Raw genomic sequence first — 19054 nt, 5'->3', positions numbered from 1 at the left:
TTTCCTGGAGTGGCCCCTCGGTGTGATCTGTGTCCTGATGCTGCTTTAGTAAGTGTAGCTCAAGATCTACCTTGTGTTGTGTGAACCTTGGGCGTGTTCATAGTGTGAAATCAGCCCTGGTTAAAACCTTCACCCTGCAGATGCAGCAGGATTGCCATGTTATGCTATTTATAGACAGGATAGAAATAACCTGATGAAGGTCGGGGGAGAAAGTTGTGGTAAAGCTGTGAGGCAAACAAGCGCTTGATTCATGGGCGATGACAAGGAGAAGAGGACAGTTATGTTAGCGCAGATATCTTAATTCCCTTTTCACTGCTGTTGCTGTTAAAATAGCCCCTCTATTTTTGCATGCTTCTTCGTACCTCTGCTGTGCAGCGCACACCCTCTTCTCCTTTGCCAGGCTGCAGAAAGCATCCCTTTCCCTCTGCGGGTGTGATGCGTTTCAGTGCAGTGAGCCTTTCTGGGTGTTTGCTGCTGCGTTGCTTCACTGAGGTGCAGTGCTGGGAAGAGCAGCTCCAAAGTTGGTTACAGATTTGCTGGGAATCTTTCAAGAGCTGGGTAGTTTTTCTGATGTTTCAGTCTACTTGTGTAGCTTTGTAGCAAGAATACAGTCACCCTTAGGGGTTGTACTGGGTGACAGATACCATGGCTCTTGCTGTTGTCATGCCTAAAAAATGGAATATGTTTCATTGCAGGTGCTTTACCCGGAAGCTGTGCCTTTCGCTGTAACACTGACCTAGTGTTGAAGGTGACAGACTGCCTTTCCAATAGCCCACATACAAGCCAGTGCAACCTGTAAGTGATTTAAAGATGTGCAATCTTCCATTTGCTTATCTTCTTGTAGCAATATGATGCTTCATGTGTTGCTGAAAGTGCTCACCCAACTGTGCTGGTGGGGTGTGTTCATCCAGATTCTGATTTTGATGGAACAGTCCTGCAAAACTGGACAATATTCCCTGGACTTCATTTGTACTCAACTCCCTTCCCATCCCTTCCCATCGGTGCTGCTTAACTGTGATGTGAATTTTATCCTTTTTCTGAAGCGCTGCTTCCTTTCTGCTTTCCTAATACTGTCTCAGAAATGCTGATGTCCTCTGGATGCAGTTAGAGCCGGTGCCCTTTGTGGAAGGCAAAAGGGAACTTTAAGTTAACTCCATGCTTAAATCATGCTCTTAACTTGGTGGGATGAAGTGCTCCCTTCTGCCCAATGCAGTTGTGTTACTGCTGTGTGCTACTGTGTACCCAGATTAGCACTTTGTCAGTGCTAGCATGGTAACTGGGATGAATACTGTTAATTTACATGTAGCTCCTGGTTTTCCCCTTGTGTGTTTGTTCTGTGAAATGCTTGGAGGGCTGAGCAAAGGATGGTGCGTTTGAGGCCTTTATTTCCATTTGCTGAAGTCAAATGACTGGAATTAAATGTGACCTGTATGAAAGCAAGCCTTGTTTCCAAGAAGTGCATGGGGAGCTGAGATCAGAAGACACATTACAAACATTGCAGTAGCGTAACTTGAGGCAAGTGCAATCATTTACTTGACTAATGAATCCCCTGGGCTGCTAGCAAGAGAGCAAATCCCTCATTCATCTTCTTAATTTAATAAGCAGAGGGGTTGGCCTTAAGGGTAAATGAAATGCGTAGTGATCCTATGAATGTTTCAACAAATTGCTGTACAATAAGATAAGGGAGATCCAGCAAAAGGCTTGCTTTAGCCTGAGAGACTGTCAGTGGGCTTTAAGGGAAAGAGAGAAGCTGGAGGTGATGGGGTGATGGCTCTGGGTAGCTCTTGCATGGCAGTTCTCTCTGTCCAGTTTGTACAGGCTGGAACACAGGATTTTTGTTGGGGTATTATCTAGTGAGCTCAGTGCCAAAGTAGTGCTTGTGTTTGGTGCTGCACATGAGTTATCGGAGATCAACAAGCTTGCAGAGCAAGGAATGCACCCTCTCTGCAGCTAACACCCTGCTGCTGCTTTAATGTCTGTGTGCTCCTTGGAAAGGCTCATGGAAGAGCTGGAGGATGCCTGTGCTTGTGGGAGCTAATGAGGCTCATTCCTGTCTTTCATGCTCTTAATTACTTTAGAGGAGAAATCAATGGTGTGAAACAATGAAATGCTTTGCTTGTTAGAAGGGTGATTGCTGGTTCTGCCATCACAGCAATTACTGTGTGATCACCGAAGCAATTGTTGTGTGTTAGGGAAACTGAGGCAGAGATGAGGTCATAATGTTGCTATAGATGATAAATTCCTTAGTATGAAAATAAAGCCAGGGTAAGGAAGCTTCTGCCATGTGTAATACACTTAGTAATTTGTTGGGGTTTTTTAAACCAAAGAAGAAATGAAAACCGCAGAAGGGAATGTTTTCTTAAACTAAAATTAAGCCATAAGCCATATAAAGTGACTTTGGGGAGGCTGGGTAAAGCATAAAGAGGTTGAAAATAGGAATGCTTGTTCTTGGCTATTGTTTGAGAGAGGATTTTTGGATTAGATGGGCCATTGCTATTGAATGCAGTTTAATACTTGTGATCTTCTAAGGCCCTTTCTGGTGAACACAAAATCAAGAGTGGAAAACTGAGTTGGATTATTGAAAAATGAGTGACTTTTGCTGTGTCATGAATTTGAGTTCTTGAAATCAAACTGGATGGTCAGATCTCTGTTAGTGAAGGTAAAATACAGAGATATAGTGTTCATGTATTGCATTGGGATCTGCAACAACTGTTAACTCTGATTTGGTGGGATGGAAGCTACATAATGTGGATTTAAGTTACGAAATTCATGTATATGCATTAGTGTAGCTCTGTACTAGAGTAAGATTGTTTATAATGGAGTGCTTTTGGATGCTAGCCAGTGCTTGCAGGGCTGTTCTTCTGGAGCTTGGTGACTTTAAGAATAATGCGTAGCAAATTGCTCTTTTTAATTGAGGTAGGTGGTTGTCATAGGCTAAGCAAGGCCTTGGCATAGTGTGAGCAGTATTTTAGGGTTCAAGTTGCAGTTCTGAACACATGAAGGATCGAAGACCTTGACAATCTCAGTATTACGGCACTTATGCTAGCACAAAGCAAAATCCCTCACAAGCACCAAGTTGGTGCCTGGATTTGCTGTGAACACACAGGGGTTCTTTGCACTTGAAGCTAAGCTGGAGCCAGCTTTTATGTCCTGTTGTTCCCCCATGGTCAGTGCATGGCTGCCTGTTTGAGTGCTGTAGATACCATATGCAAGATGCTCCTGTGTAAGGGTGCAGGCAGTTTTGAGGTGTGCATAGCTTAATTTTGTAACAAAGAACACTTGTGTGAATTGGACTACTGATGCTTTGTGTCCTTTGCAGTATGGGACCTGTAGGAAGCATTTTTATTCGCACGAGAGAAAACAACCAGGTATTTGGGTTTCAGTAAGGTGGGGAAGAAGGGAAGCTTCCAAAGGGGAATATCCTCATTTCCACTGTGGCTTGGCATTGAATGATGCCCAAGTGCCCAAGAGGCACTTCATTCCTGCTGGAAGAGGGTAGGCTGTGTAGGTCTGCTCTGGCTCCTGGTTGTAAAGTCTGTCCTTCCCCTTCCTTGCAGAGCTCATCAGATACGTTGAACTGATGCAGTTTGCCAAACTGACATGCTGGGATAACCCGGTATACATATTGTTTCTGGGTGCAGGTACCTGGATAAGGGACTTAACTCGTAGACTTGTCCCTGTCCCCTCTTGGCTTGCTTTTTAGTATTTCAAAGGTGCCTCCTGCTGTGACTTTGGCCAGACTAACTCTGATGCTTTAGCCTGTTTTCACTTGAGAGTGATTTTTGTGCTGGTGTATTAGAATAATGAGGGGTTTTGGCTGTACTGCTGCTGTCATTTCCTTCCTAAGAGCCTGGGCAGCATTGAGTTGTGTTCGGTGGGGAGAACTAATGTGGAAGCATGAAGCTCATCGAGCCCTGTGTTCATGTCTGCACGCCAGTGCCTAGATAATGCTGCAGTGTGCAACAGCCTGATGAGCATCAGGGTGGAGGGGCCAGCAGTCCTGGCTGAGAATTCACATTTCCAGTTCCCAGTTTGGTGTGCACAGCTCACTCCAGACTGGGAGTTTGTTATTGAACTGGTGTCAGGCTTACAAGAAATAAGCCCTTCTTGCTGACAGACCCCAGGCTGTCGGTAAACCCGAGTGTCCCATCTCCCAGGCACCTCTTGCTGTGATGCTTCTCTGCATGTGGGTTAGTGCACTGTGCTCTCGTGTGTAGCTGGTGAGTGAGGGACTCCAGAAAAGCCTGCATTGAAATATGGAAGAGCTGGATGCTAGGGGCATGTGAATGCTGTAATACCAGCCAGGGCCTGAGTTTGCATCTTCCTGTGTCTCTGAAGGTGGCCAGTGCCAGATGTGCCTGCAAGGTGCCAGGAACTCCTTAGCGTGCTCTTTTAAAATGTCAAACTCTTCTGTCTGCTCCACAGAGTGATGAGATCTGTCGTGTCTTCAGCTGAGCCTCCATATTACAAATGGTAGCTGTGCACCTCGTTCCAGAGCTCGCTGGGTTTCAGTTGGCCAGAAGTCCAAAGCTCTCCTGTACTCCTGCCCCGGGAGGTTTGGCCTTAATGCATTTATCTGTGTGTACAAGGAGAAGGGAACATTTCTGTTTTTACAGATGGCGTGGGTTCAGGAAATCCAGTCAGCTGGTGTGGATCTGGAAACCATTCTGCCCTTATTAACACCCTCTGATGATATAAACAGAGAATCCCCTAAGCAAGGAGCAGTCTAAATAAAACTGCAGGCCAAACCAGAACATCCATGGTGTGCCAGATCCTGCCTTGGGGAGAGAGAGGATGGGAAGTGCCAGGAAGGGAAGACCTTAATTTGTAAGAGGACAGATCCACGATTCAGGAAGGTCTGTGCTCCTGCCTCTCCCAGGAGGGCAAGAGGAGAGCTGAGGAAGGGATATCCTAGAGAAAGGGGTTTTCTCTGCCACTGCTTTGTCTCATCTCTCGGAAGCCAGGAATTGTCTTAGGACAGAGGCTGGAGGCCAGAGAGGCTGTATAGATCTGAGCCTGTATTTGCTGTCTGCCTCAGTTTCCTGTCTGTAGTTCAGGAAGAGCAACTAAAAACACCCAGCTGCAGAGCAGTATCTGTGCCTGTGGTGGGAGCCCTGGGGTGCTGCTGGCTGCCATGTCTTCCCTTCTTTCCACTTGCAGGTACATTACATCAGGGTTTGGGGACGTGCCACTTGCCACTGATTGCTCAGATACAGCTGCCTTGTGCCCTCCCCTGGCTGGTGTTTGTGGTGAGGAGTGGACTGTGTGATCTTAAATGGGGTGGGTTGTTCCTATGGACTGGGACGGTTCTTCTGGGGTGACAACTCCAATGAAGACAGAGATGGAGGGGCTGGAAAATGCTGGGATGCAACTTCGAGGCCTGAAATAAAGGGAGTTTCCTCTTTTCTTCTACTGCCTTATCTCTTTGTTTTCCTTTTATCTCTCCCCTTTTTGTTTGTCTTTTCTCTCCCTCTAACTCCAAATGTAAGTAAGAGTTTAATATGCTGAGACAGGAGAGAAGTTGTTCCATGTGCTGCAGATGCACAACATGTCTTCATTAACTCCCCATGACATTCAAAATAGCTGCAGATAAAGACAAACTAAATCTGTGCAGACAAATATAAATGCCGTTCCCCCTCCCTTCCCTTCGCCCCTGCACAGAGCACCCCCCTCGGGGCATGCATTCAATTACTGAAGATGAATGGAGCAAAGCGGGGCAGCATTTGGGATGCTTCGACTGGCCCTGCCTGCTTCTGCCATCAGATGGCTCCACACTTCAGGAAATGCGCTTCCTGACCTGGAGCCAGCCTGGGAGGTGCTCCATGGGGCCTGCGATGCAGCCTTTCCCTGATGGGGTAGTGAGGCAAGGCTGGTAAAGCCCTGGCGTTGCTGTCATCTCTGACCTTCTAAGGTGTATGGAAGGGCAGACCTTAGCGCTTAAGGCACTAGATGGAGAGTGAGGATGTTCTCCTTTGCGTGCTGTGTAGCTGTGAGCAGTGATGTAGCTTCTCCCCTGGGGCGTGGACATGAGCTGTGGCAATGGAAAGCAGGATGCTCCCTGGGACAGGCGCCATGTGCAGTATCTTTTGCTCCTCAGCAAATCTAGGTGGCATTACAGAGAGCTTGAGCTTCTGGCTGGCTCTTGTTGTGACAAGTATAGGCTGGAGCAGCCGTTTATGTGTCCATGTCCACCCTGGCTTGGGCTTGTCTCCCCAGCATACAGGGTTTGGGGCTCAGAGCTGTGTTGCTATAAGGAGAGCTGATGTGCTCTCATGCCAAGATCTCGTGGTGGAGGAATCTGTAGGTACAGGATCCTAGGCTGTAAAATGACTGTGAGCCTATTACGGGATTTTGTTTACCAGTGGCTAAGGTGTCTGTACAGGGCTTCACAACTCCTAGACATATGGACTGAAACTTGATGTGTTTCTGGGCAGAATTCTCTGCCCTGGGGTTTGCAGCTGGTACCCAGAGCATCCCGGCTTGCTTTGACTCACACAGAGTTGCTCTTTCCTGCATCCTTTCCTGACTCAGACTCTGCTCGAGCTGTACTTGTGTGGAAGTCTCTGATCTCCCAGAGCTTTTCTGCTGCTGCAGTGCCGCAAGACTTGGGGTGAGCTCAGATTACTGTGAGCTGTGGTGAGCAGCTTCCCAAGGAAGGACTTGCCATCTCCTTCCATTAGTCTTTTCAGTTCCCTCTCTGTGCACAGCAGATGATTATCTCGCAGAAGCATTCTGGGTGGGTTTTTTTTTCCCCGTGTAGTTCAAATTAGCCTTTCCTAAGTGCATTACCTTGCATTTGTCTGCACTGAACTTCATCTGTCTCCACGCTGCCCATCCACCTAGCTTTGTTAAATGTAATTGAAATTGAGTTTGGACCGGGGGGGGAGGCCTGGGGTTGATGTAGCAGGAAAGCAGAGACCTGTGTTTCCTGGGTCCTGTTAAATCCAGTTGTGTTCATGTTACACTGAAGTAAGTGAACACCAAGAAAGGAAGGCAGGGCAGAACCTCAGGTTTGAAACTAGAATAACTGAATAGCCTTCCTTGTGTGGATTCATGGCTTGTGCTCCTTAGGCTGAGGTCAGAATCTGTCCCGTGGAAACTGGTTGGAAATGGCAACTTCTTTCTCTAGAAGCAGGCAGAGCGTGTGAATGGGGATTGTTACCTCGTGTCAGAGGACACAGCCCCCCAGGGCTCACTGGTGCCCAAGCAGGGATCTGAACGCAGGTTATTAATGAAGAACAGTATCTCTGCTTCCAAGGACTGAAGTGAGTTCATCCGCACCAGTGAGCTGGTGAATAGTCTTACAATTTGCTCTGAGTGTTTTATTGTTTAAACTACTCCCAGTAACTGGCTAATAATAAGCAGCTTTTAATAACAGTAGTGGGGGTAAAGCCACACACTACTGCTAAAATGAAGCTGCTGCTTGTGAATAGAATGATACAGACCAGTAGACTAAAGAGTGAGGGACTATACTCGGCAACCCAGGCAAGACTCTGCACCCCTTGTTATTGAAAAAGCTTTAGTGGTGTAAGGTGGCATGCTGTTGAGAAGGACCCAGACCTCCGTTTGGAGAAGTGAACTCAACACTTAACCTTTAGTTCGCATACAGGGCACATGATATATATATGATTTTTGTGCAAGGAGCCCATCATGAATAAATAGAGTTAAAACTATCCCTGCTGCAGTTAGAGAAGGTGCCCCTCTGTTCCCCTGCTTCTCCTTATAGGAACAGGAGCCATAAATATAGAATCCAGGCTGATTTGTGCTGGAAGGGACCTTAAAGCTCATTCAGCTCCAACCCCTGCCACTAGAGCAGCTTGCTTCAAGCCCCTGTGTCCAACTTGAACACTGCCAGGGATGGGGCAGCCACAGCTTCTCTGGGCACCCTGTGCCAGCTCCTCAGCACCCCCACAGGGAAGAGCTTCTGCCTAAGATCTGGCCTGAAATCAGCTGCAGAAATGCTGCAAGCACCTTGGTGGTGCTGGAATTTGGGTAATGGGAAGCTGAACCCCCTTTCAGTGCCTTTAGTCCGGAATTTTAAGCCTTGCAGCCCTGCTCTGTGGAGGGAGTTGTCATTTTGCATTTACACAGCCGACACCTGAAATTGCAGAATCAACTAGGTTGGAAAAGACCTTTAAGATCATCAAGTCCAACCTTTACCCCAGTGCTGGCAAGACCACCACTACTCTGCGTCACTGAGGACCTCTACATGGGTGGTTTGATCAGCTTACAGAGATGAAATGGGGAAACTGCTTGTTTCCCAGCAGTGACCCTCCAAGTTCTGCGGGAGACCTCCCTGTGCTGCATCACCTTTCTCTGCCTTGGTGCTTTGTGCTTCTGTTCCTCTCTCCCTCCTCCCTGTGCTCCTTTTAATGCCTTATTTTTGCCTTAGTGGGGTTTTCCCCTCCTTCTCTTCCTGTGACTGGCACAGTGCACAGCTCCAGCACCCCTGTACATGACCACCAGCTTCAGGTAATGTTTAGTGGCAACTAAATGAGATTCTCCTCCCTTACCCTCCCCTTGTGTTGAATGAATCTGAAAAGGCTTTTATGGTGGGGGGGGGGATTTAAAAGGGTTCATAAAAGTGAATTTTAAGAAAAGCCTAATGAAGGAAATGAACCTCCTGAGATCAAAGCTGAACCTGCTGTGCCAGTGCAGAGTTTAGACTTTGTCTTACGTTTCCACTGGCATGAAAACACATGTACAAATGTTTCTTCCAACAGCTTTAACTCTTACAGCCCTGTGGGGTTGCATTAATGGCCTACTGCTGTTTTGCCTAGTGCTGGGCTCAACTGTTCCATTAGAAATTCACTTATGTGAGCTTCCTTTTGCTTATGGAGAGGGCTGGGCATCCCCATGATCCATCAGGCCAAGAGCAGAGAGATGCCACCTTCTCTAACGGTCAGCTTAGTGCTCTGTGGCATCGCTCCTGCCTCTTGCTGCAATGGTGCTATGAAGAAAATCATAGAAACATTGAGGTTCTAAAAGGCCTCAATGCAGTCCCAAGTGTGAGATTTGAAGGCACCCGTCTTGCTCTTGTTCTCCTGGAGCCATAGGGCATTAAGTTCACATCCATAACGTGATCCTTTCACATCCTTAACGCAGTAAGTTATGGAAATGTTAAAGTCTTAAAATTCCATTTTTCCTTAAATTAAAAAAATAGGGGCTCTCAATAGGCTTGGAGGGGGGTGGAAATGTTGCCTGGGTTGTGTAGGGGAAGTTCCATTAATCATGGGAAGCAAACTGAAGGCCCTTAATTTGAACCAATTTCTGTGGGCCAGGCTCCCCATACCTGTAATTTTTCCATTACACATGTAATCTCCTCTCTGCAAAGGGCTACGTTTGTTTAGCATCAATTCTTGGGGTTGTTGTGGATTAAAGAGTGGATGGTTCAAATTTGTCAGGGGCTGGCTCTGGTCTCCTCTCCTCATCTCGTCACTTGTCACCCTTGCACAGGTCCCAAGGCTCTTACTTTTAAAGTGTTTCCATGTGTTTGAGGACAGCCTAAAACTGGGGCTACACAGAGCCTGATGCACTCGCAGCTTCCCAGAGTGCTAATGAGGAACACATTGGCTGTAAGTGCCTGAGCAGAGCACCATATAGCAAGAACAACAACTTGCACACAGCCTTATTTATTGCAGGCCTGTTTCTCAGAGAGGGGGAATGTCGGCCTGGATTTGGACTTTCACCTAATCTTCTCTGAAAGTACCCAGAGATATTAAGTGGCCACCTACTCGGCTGCTGGACTTCAGTTTAAAAGCAGATCCAAAAGCCTGCTGCTATGAAAGCAAATCACTGGCAGACACAGTGGTGGCTGTAGGTCATGGCCATAAACCTTATGCTCAGTGTAAAACCTTTGGACTTGGTATTTTTGTGTGTAAGCTGGGGTGGTTTTGACATGGAGTGGTGTTGGTGTAGGATTGATGGCAAGGGTTGGAGGTACCGTGTCCTTCTCTGTTGGGAGGTGGTATTACAGCTACTACAAGAGAGCTAGGCAGAGCATACTCTTTCTGGAACCTAGCCTAGGAGGGGACACTAAGCTTTCTTGGGTCTGCATGTTGGAAGCAACCCTTCCGGCTTCCAGAGCAGCCTATTTGAGTGAGGAGATAGGGAAGAAAACAGTAGGGGTGAACGTCCAAATTCAGTGATGTGCACCCAGACTCGGGGAACTTCACGGATATGCCCATGATAAGAGCCTGATTTTTTCAGATGGGCCTCTTGCCTTTTAAGAGAAGTAATGCTGCCTGGATGGGTGAAAGGGAGCATTTCTTCATGACCCAGCACAGGTGTTGCATTGCTCAGCCTCCTTCATCCCTTTGTTCTTTTGAACAGTGTTCACAACCTGGTCTGCTGCGAATGCTCCATTGCAGTGGGGCTCTCTGGTCATACTCCTTGCAGAAACTAGTGTGAAGTGTTCCTGTTTGCTACTGAGTCTATCCATGGGCAAAGCTGGAGATGTCCAATAGACCATCTCCCCTCTGCTATGGAGGTGCTTCCAAGAATCTACAGTAACACTGAATTTGCCCCAGGGAATGCTGTTACACTTTAAGTCAGTCATAGCATGATTTTTGTAACGAGTTGCCTGTTGGGATTGATGATTATCCAGGAGCATCCTAAGAACTTGGTTAAGATACCTTTGAACCGTGATTTCGCTGCTCTTTTCCATTTACCTAGGTCCAGTTGGACAAAGATATGATGGAGAGCACTTTGCCTTTGACTGGGTAGCAGTTAGTTGCCAGTTCCAGCAACCTAAACCCAGTATATAGCTTTACAGGGATTGTCTTCAAGGTGAACAGAAGAAATTCTCAGCATTCCAGTTCTTTATGAACAGACTGACCCACCTGCTTCAGTAGTGCAAAATGAATGTTGCTCTGATTTACCCTGGCCCAGGACTTCATTCTCTGCATTAAATTACACAAATTACTCCGAGTCTTGCAAACTACAGTCAGTGCCTTCCTGCCAAGGGATGAGCTCATGGTCCCTCACTTGTCTTGGGAGGGTTACAGTGACCTAACCAGGACCTGAGATGCAAGTTCTCTCAGCTCCTTTTGCCTGCTGTTCCTAGCAGGAATAGCGACTTCTCTGGAAGCCCCTGCTTTTACCAGCAGCCATGTGGGAATGACAGTTCTGTTGTTCTCACTGGAGCTGGAGGAATCTTGTGTGTGTGAGCAGGATGGGGTCTACAGGCAAGCCTGAGTGTCTGGTCACGTTGTCTGGCTGGTAGAAGGTTATTTCTCATTCTGTGCTTTGTCTGTGTCTTGGTATTGCAAACAACGCAGGTTCCCTGGGGATGGTGGTTCCGTTCTGACTGGGTATGAGTTCTGTCCCTGCACAAACTCGCTTATTTACCCCTCAGACTTCTTACTGCTTGTGCAGGGAAAGAGGGAGCCGAAGCAAAGCCATCATCTCACTTATGCTGAAAAACCTTTCAGTGAAGGAGGAAGCTGGCTCAAACTGAAGCAGATGCTATGTGGGAACAATTACCTGAGAGAAACTCTGGGAGGCAGTGGAAGAGATAATGAAACACCTAGGGATTTGGGGGTTAGCTTTCCAAGGAGCAAAGGGGTTAGCAGTTAGAGTTGGAGCCTGCAGCTGTGGTGAGAATCAGCTTCTCTTTCTCTCTGCTCCTCATTTTTCCCCCTTTGCTTCCTCCTTCCCAGCTCAGGGGATGGAGAAGGTGACCTTTGGGGCCCATTGCCAGCTGAGAACCCCGGCTGCAGTGGTGCTGTGCTTGAAATGCAACTTGCTGAGCTCAGCCTGCAGTCCTGGCCATTGCATGCAGCTGCTGTGGGGCTGCAGCAGGAGTGTGGCTGGGTCCTGTCACCATATCCAAGGCAGTGTGAGCTCCACATGGATGTGAACTTAATGCCCTATGGCTCCAGGAGAACAAGAGCAAGATGGGTGCCCAGACATCATCCAGCTGTCGATGCCCAAGCCCAAGACTTTGCTAGTTTCCCTTCCCTTCTCTTCTCCTGCAGGCAAGCACTCCTATTCCATTAGCTCATCTGAAAGGGCCAGCTTTGTTTTCAGTTTACCTACATGGCTTCCAGTACTGCTGGTAGGGGATTTAGTGTATGTGTTAATAGCAGGCTGAGCTGGGGGGAGCAGGGGTTGAATAACACTCGCTGAGTTTCTGTACCTGTCCTGCCAAAAGCCCACTGTCATTTAAGGCTGTTTCTATTCAGTCCAGTGACAAAAGCAGTTTGAATAAATGGTCCTTCCTGCACAACAGCCTGCACTGTTCAGAATGAGTTGCTGTGTGGGGTTAGGTAACATCAGTAGCTCAATGGTGTGAGCATTGCACCTGGAAGTAAAAACAGGGCAAATTTTGGGGGGCTGAAGGCCTCCAAAAGACCAGCCTATACCTTGGAGCCTTCATAGAATGACAGACTGATTTGGATTGAAAGAGACCTTAAAGCTCCTCCAGCTCCAACCCCTGCCACAGGCAGGGACACCTTCCACTAGAGCAGCTTGCTCCAAGCCCCTGTGTCCAACCTGGCCTTGAACACTGCCAGGGATGGGGCAGCCACAGCTTCTCTGGGCACCCTGTGCCAGCGCCTCAGCACCCTCCCAGGGAAGAGCGTCTGCCTTATCTCCATCTTGAATTTCCCCTGTTTTAATTTGAACCCATCTCCCCTTGTCCTGTCGCTACAGGCCCTGATGAAGAGTCCCTCTCCAGCATCCTTGTAGCCCCCTTCAGACACTGGAAGCTGCTCTGGGGTCTCCGTGCAGCTTCTCTTCCCCAGGCTGAGCAGCCCCAATGTTCTCAGCCTGTTTTTGTTTGTAGATTAGTTGTTCCCCCATCCTTCAATGCCTCAGTTCCTCTCTGTAAGTCTGAGTATAGAAATGCTGATGGGAGCCAGGTGCTTCAGCACCTCCTCCGTGTTGATTCTGTTGACTTCAGAGCCTAGTTTGAGCTTTGCTGCTCCTGTTGAAAGGCCTCCATGGTGCTGGCTTTGACCCTGAGGAACACTGTCCCTCTGAGCTGTGGCACACTTCAGACCATGTTTGAGTGCTCGAGGTGGCTGATTTGCAGATGGGCAATAGCCCAGAGGTTAGATGAATTGAGAGACAAAGAAAAGCATGCCAGGGAATTCCCGAAACCACTGGTTTCCAGCCTGTGGTTTGTGACTGCTTCGAAGGAGTTGCTAAGAAATGTTTGAAGGAACCTGTCATCAGGATGCAGCAATCTGCTTAAGGGGGGAGGAACCCACGGTTCAGGTACTTGACTAATGATAATACTACAACAGCAACCCAGGTCTGCAATATGAATTTTTATGTACATCTTGTCAAAGCTGTCAAGTCCTCAATGCGGAGCTTCATCTCCTGTGCTACAAACCCATGTAAGTGTGATGTGGCTTTGTTGCTTGTCTGTGTGGTTCTTTAACCCATGCTGAGGGCTTCAAGAACTGCGCTGTCTGTAAGCCAACACACAGGTTGACCCAGTTCTTCTGTGGCTTCTATTATCCCAGTTTAAACCTAAACAGAGACTATTAAAGCTCCATTGGGTGTGTGTTGGGGGAGGTTTGAAATAGTGCTTTGCAATACAGGAGATGACAGTCTCCTTTTTTCTCAGGCTTGATTAAGTGGGGCTATCAGAGGCAATCACCTTGGCTCTGGGTAAAATGTGTCCAGTTAGCAGTTCCTGGAGCAAGCACAGTGCATCAGCGAAGACGGAGCTTTGTTCATTATTTCTTATTGTTTCACCTGCCTTGAAATGGTAATTGCAAGTGCTTTGATTCATGGATTGCTATGCAATTCAGTTTCGGTTGTTGCAGCCCCCTGAGCCAGGCTTTGCAAACTTCCCCATCAGTGCTTAGCAAAGCCCATCAGATCCCCCACTGCTGCTGCAGCAGTGTGCCTTCAGGAGGGAAAGATGTAGGAAGGTTATCCCTGTTAAACCAAGGCATTATGGTGATCTTGTCCCATATATTTTAGCTTTTAGTATATTTTCTTTAGATTTCATCCTCAGGAAAGGAAGGGCTGAAACTGGCTTAAGGGAAGCTTTGACACTGCTGAGAACAGCAGCTGAGGATCCTGCTTTGTGTTCAGTCAGATTTAGGCACTTGTGGATCTTCTATTCCTGAACTATTTCGCCGTGTAAAGAATAGGCTTTAATTTGGACTAAGATGTGCAATTAAGGCAGTGAAATGTTTAGAAATACTTTGTTTTCACAGCAATCAGGAGCTGCAAATGAACATTATCACTGGTGTTACCAGCAGGAGATACAGCGCTGGGGGCTGTGTATGGGATTGCCAGAGAAGAACCTGTGTATGTAGCTGTTGGACAAGCTTGTGTGTGGTACTCTGAATTAAGCCGCTGTTAATCAGAGAGGAGCAATTCCAGAGCTGAACACAATAGCAACAAGCCTGGAAGGGACCTTGAAATCATGGAATTCAGCCTGCTGCTTCCAGACAGGATCTGTTCTACCTTGTTATTCCTGACATACCTGCCTAATCTGCTTTTAATTTGCAGAGGGGGAGTGCTTGAACAGACTGATTGAGGAGACTTCTGTCTTTCTAATATTTCACCTTAATCTCCCGTGGTTCACATTAGTGGTGTTGTTCCTTGTCCTATCAACCGAGAGCAGAGAGGAAAAACTGGTTTTGCTCCCTCTTGGCTCATTGAAGACAGAGGGGAGCTCGTTGTTCTTTCCGAGGCAGGATACCCCCTGAGCCCTTTGTGTGTTTTCCAGGCATCTTATTCCTCCTCATTTCCTCTAAACTTGCTCCAGTTCTGTGCTTGGCTTAAAATGCAGCACCAAACACTGGATGGGGTACCCCTGCACCAGTGCAGAAGAAACGCTCATGTTTTACAGGGATCCTCTTTGTGTTTATAGATGTTTGGCTTTTTTCCCTTCCAAGGATTCCCAGGAAAGATGCTGTTCAACTCTGGCTGGGCAGGTCCGTGGGATGCTCTCTTTACCAAGTGATTCTATAAAGCTTCTACTATTGTTTGAGCTCGATAAAAGTATGAGGTCACACACACAAAATGAAGATATTAAGGGGCCCTCAAAAGCTTGAAGTCAGTGGTACTCAGTCTTGCACAGACATAAGCTTGTCACTTAGACACTTACAGCATCTCCCAGCATCGTGGTGCTCCAATGCTGTCTGCAGCAGCCGGTGGCAAAGCAGGAGAGCTGCTTTGAAGGTCAAGGGCTGAGGAGCCGCTAGTTTCAAGTCAGCCGAGCCAAAGCAATTCTGAGACCTCGGCACAAGAGGGTGCAATAGGTCTGGAATAAAACCTAAACGCGAGGTGGGCTCGTCCCTTCTGCTGCGATGGTGCCAGTGAAGTTTGCGTGCGCTGAGGCTTGTCTAGCAAACCCAGTATGCTGTGAATTGGGGTAGTTGGAGCTGTGTGCCTTCGCCTCATTATTTTCAAGTCCCTCTCACTCAGAGGATTGCCATAATTATGGTAATTAAGCTTGGTGGGGTTTTAATTATAATTTTTTTGAAAGCATTAAGACTGTAGTTGAATGATGAGGCTGCCAGAATGAGCCTGGCAAGTCATAACTTCAGTTTGCTGCATTATAAAGGAAAAGCAACCTTGATTTCCCAGCTTGCTGGGTGTTTGTTAACCAGATCACTCCAGCTCTCCTGAGGCCTCGGATGCCAGGAGCTGTCCCTGAAGAAACAATCAGGCTTTATAAATAGCAGCCTTAACAAGAGCATCACTGCCAGATGCTGCTGCAGTAAGGCAGAGACTCAAAGGAAACTCCCTCATCTGGGGGCAGCCGGGCTCCCATCCATTCTCTAGGACATCCCCTTGCTTGTGACATTCCAGAGAAGCTGTTAGGATGCCTGCAGATGGGGTCACAAGCGCATTCCCATGTTTCTGAGATGCTGGGCTTGCCAGTAGCAACTCCTGATATGTTTTGTGTTTACTACAGGAGCTCAAGATCTGAGTTTGATCTATTGCTTTTGCTCTTATATAGCAACAGTAGTAACTCCTCTCTGCCTAATTAGCTCTAACCAGTGTGTATCAACTCTCTCTTAGCAAGGCAGTGCCTGAGCTGCCTTCTAAGCATCCCTGAGTGCTTAGCAACAATTGGAAGGGGTGGACCAGGTTCTTGCCTTTCCTGAGGAATCAAAATGCTTTCTTGCACCTATTGCCAGTTCTCTTGGTGGGTAAGAGCAGCCTTTAGAAACAATTAAGGGGAGTGGTGCACAACGTACTCCAGTTTTTAGGTAAGCAAGGTTTTAAAGTGTAGGATAGATGTGAAAGTCTGCAGTAAGGTATTATTGAAGTACTATGTGCCAAGGTCTGTATCAGAATAGAGTCAGAAATTACAGTCTTGCCTTTCAAATCTCTAGGTAAAGCATTAAGGGCAAACTGATCCTTAAAGTGCTGGGATTGCATAAGATGTCTTTCTGAACAAGCTGTAAAAGACTCTCCAGAGGGAATGGAGACAAGAAGCCACACAAGCCCTGGTTGCCTGTCCCAGTATTGCCTTGTTCTGAGCACTGCCTGTCCTTTGCTGCTGTTGACATGGTGAAAGTGACCTCAAAGCATGCTTTGGTAAGAAAAAAGGACAGGGAGGAAGGACATAGAGGAGCTCTGTAGGGTTTGGGCAAGTCAGCTGAGGTCAGCATCAGTTCTACCTTGGAACTGAAGCATGGTTAAATACTGCTCTGGGTACGTGCTGTACTCAACATCTGAGTTTTCTTGTAGCTTCCCACATATGAAGATGGACACCTCTTGCATGAGGAAGTACTTTGGGTGCAATGACAGGGGATTGCTGAAGTGCTGTGGATGGAAAGGAAGAGACCCACATTGCTGTGGAAGCAATTGACTGCATATCACGAAAGTTTTCTTCCTGACATACTTTCTGCCTTGTGTTTGGTCTCCCATAAGCCCTAATGTACAAGCTGAGTGTCTCTTGCTCTCACACCAAAGTCTTGGAAGTACAAGGGTTGGGATGGCAATAACAATGTTAAGCCTACATGTTTCCATCTTTAGGCGCTCTGTGTATTCAGAATGTGTTGGTTCATCCCCATGCTCTGAAAAATAAACCCTTTTCTTTCCAGAGAAGTGCAGATGTTATTTTGGTAGCTATTTTCTGGCTGATCAGAATGCGCTCCATATTGTGCACGCTACATCATTTCTTCTGTTTTCTGACTATGCCTCTTGTAACTTCAATTTTCAGGTTTCTAGATAGGGGAAAAGGGAATCATGGGGGAAGTCATCTCTAAAAAAGGGAAGATCAGGCTCTCTCGCATCTGGAGTGCTGTTTCTCAGTGAAGTCACTTGTATTGAGGCTACCTGATTCCCAGCATGTGGCATGTTAGGCTTTAAACATTAGAAGCACAGTATATCCCCAGTCTATACTGTGATCCTGTACCACAGGGTATGTAAACACATCACCCCATGGGTGGAAATATTTGGCTAAGGAACACTTATTTACAATCCTTAAATACATGCAAGGAGTGCACCCTGTGCTAAGCAGCAGCTTCTGTACCTCTTTGTCAACAGGAGGTTATCAAAAGGCTGAGGAAAATAAATCTCCCTCCAAGCTTTCATCTGCAATGGGATTTATAAATCTATATGTATAACATCTGAAAGAAGCCTCCAGACTTTCTGCGTTCCAGTTGGCTTCTGTGAGCGTTTCTGGGAAGATCCTGCCAACAGAAGCACATACATGTCTCCTTACTCATAACCACTGCGCTGTGTGGACTGCTCCGCTGCTGGGACAAACAGGAGCAGGAATGACCAGCTGGGTCACCACAAAGCTCTGAGAGCATCTTGAGGGAATCCAAACATTCTCTGCCTTAACTTCATGAGTGTGTGCATCAGTGATGTCTCCTGCACAGGAGGTACTTGCTCTGGGATCTAGGTCTGTTCTTACACGGTGGTATTGAGCAAGCTCCTTGGGATGTGGTTTCCTGCCCTCCTGCCTGTTGTGGAGTCTGTTACATGGGACAAAAACAAAGATGTGAAACTTGTGTCATTGTGCTTAAAGCCTTTATGTTGAATGAAAGTGACTCCACAAAGTGCAGGGCTGGAAGATGAGGTAATGCGTAACTTAAGTCCTCGTTTCTGTTCTTCACAATGATCTGCTCTAATGCATCTTGCTCTGAAATGAAGTTCCTGATTGTGGTGCATAGGGATGATGTGATCCACAGAAACTAGTACAAAGAGTTGAGAGCTGCTAGTATTTCCGAATGGGAATTGCCCTGAGGAGGGGGAGAGAATGCAGATACTGAACTTGTAGGTACCGCGGGCTGAACTGGGTGGTATTCAAGCAGCATGAATCTCTGGTTAGCACTTTTGCTCTTGGAAAACAGAGTAGAGCAATTCCTTGATTTAGTGAAGAGCAAATGACAGCGCAATCTGCTTCCACAGACCTGGGAAGCTTTGGGGAGAAACGGGGAGAGATGTGTTGGCAGTTCTTCATTTCTTGTCACAAGGAATTGTATAGTTCGTGAGTGGCATCTAACTCTTCTTCTGACTTTGCCTCAGTCTTCATGGTCCAGCTTAAAGGAATTTTAGCTGGAAAGTTGTTAGTTGTACCTCTTAGTTGCTCAGAATTGCTGTCATAGTCCAGGAGTGTAACCTCTTTCAAATTCTCCTTGTGCACTCCTTTGTCCTTGTCGGCTTTTCCTTCAGGCTCGTGCTGCTCTCTGATTTAGAAGTGATGTTAAGCCTATCTAGTTTAGGCTGAGCTGCCATATCGGTGACAGGAAGCAAATTCTTGTAGTCACCTGTATCTACTGGGTCCGGTTTCCATCTTTGTGTGGAAGTCCACGATGTTTTTGTGCATTGTCTTGGACTGTAGCACAAGATGCCCCTTTACACCTCCTGCAAACAGCTTGTGTGGTGCTGTGACCAACATCAGTGCTAGTGCAGGTCTGTGAAGCCAGGGTGCCTTTGCCCTGTGGTGCTTGCTGCTCACCACACTTGAGCAGTGCAGAAGGACAGGGAGTGCTCTGTGCCTTCACACTGGAACAGCCACCTGCAGTCCCTTCCCTCCCAGTGAAACCCATCTCCTCTTCGGGGTAAACTGCTCACGCTAAGAAGAGGTTTTCAGTGAATCTTTTACTCCACGTCTGAGTGC

General features: G+C 47.2%; 1 protein-coding gene across 1 annotated transcript in view; it reads left to right on the top strand.

The window, feature by feature from the left end:
- Nucleotides 1-696: 696 nt before the first annotated feature.
- The window catches only part of PAPPA (pappalysin 1), a 367459-nt gene continuing 349101 nt past the window's right edge, over nucleotides 697-19054 (top strand). The window contains exon 1 of the mRNA XM_062640261.1: nucleotides 697-795. The gene's annotated coding sequence lies outside the window, so the exon portion shown is untranslated. The remainder of the gene's footprint in view (nucleotides 796-19054) is intronic.

This window comes from Pezoporus occidentalis, unplaced genomic scaffold, assembly GCF_034315485.1.
Source record: "Pezoporus occidentalis ecotype Australia unplaced genomic scaffold, CSIRO_AGI_Poc_V1 ctg64, whole genome shotgun sequence".
NCBI lineage: Eukaryota > Metazoa > Chordata > Aves > Psittaciformes > Psittacidae > Pezoporus > Pezoporus occidentalis.
This window is presented reverse-complemented; position numbering and strand designations above follow the sequence as displayed.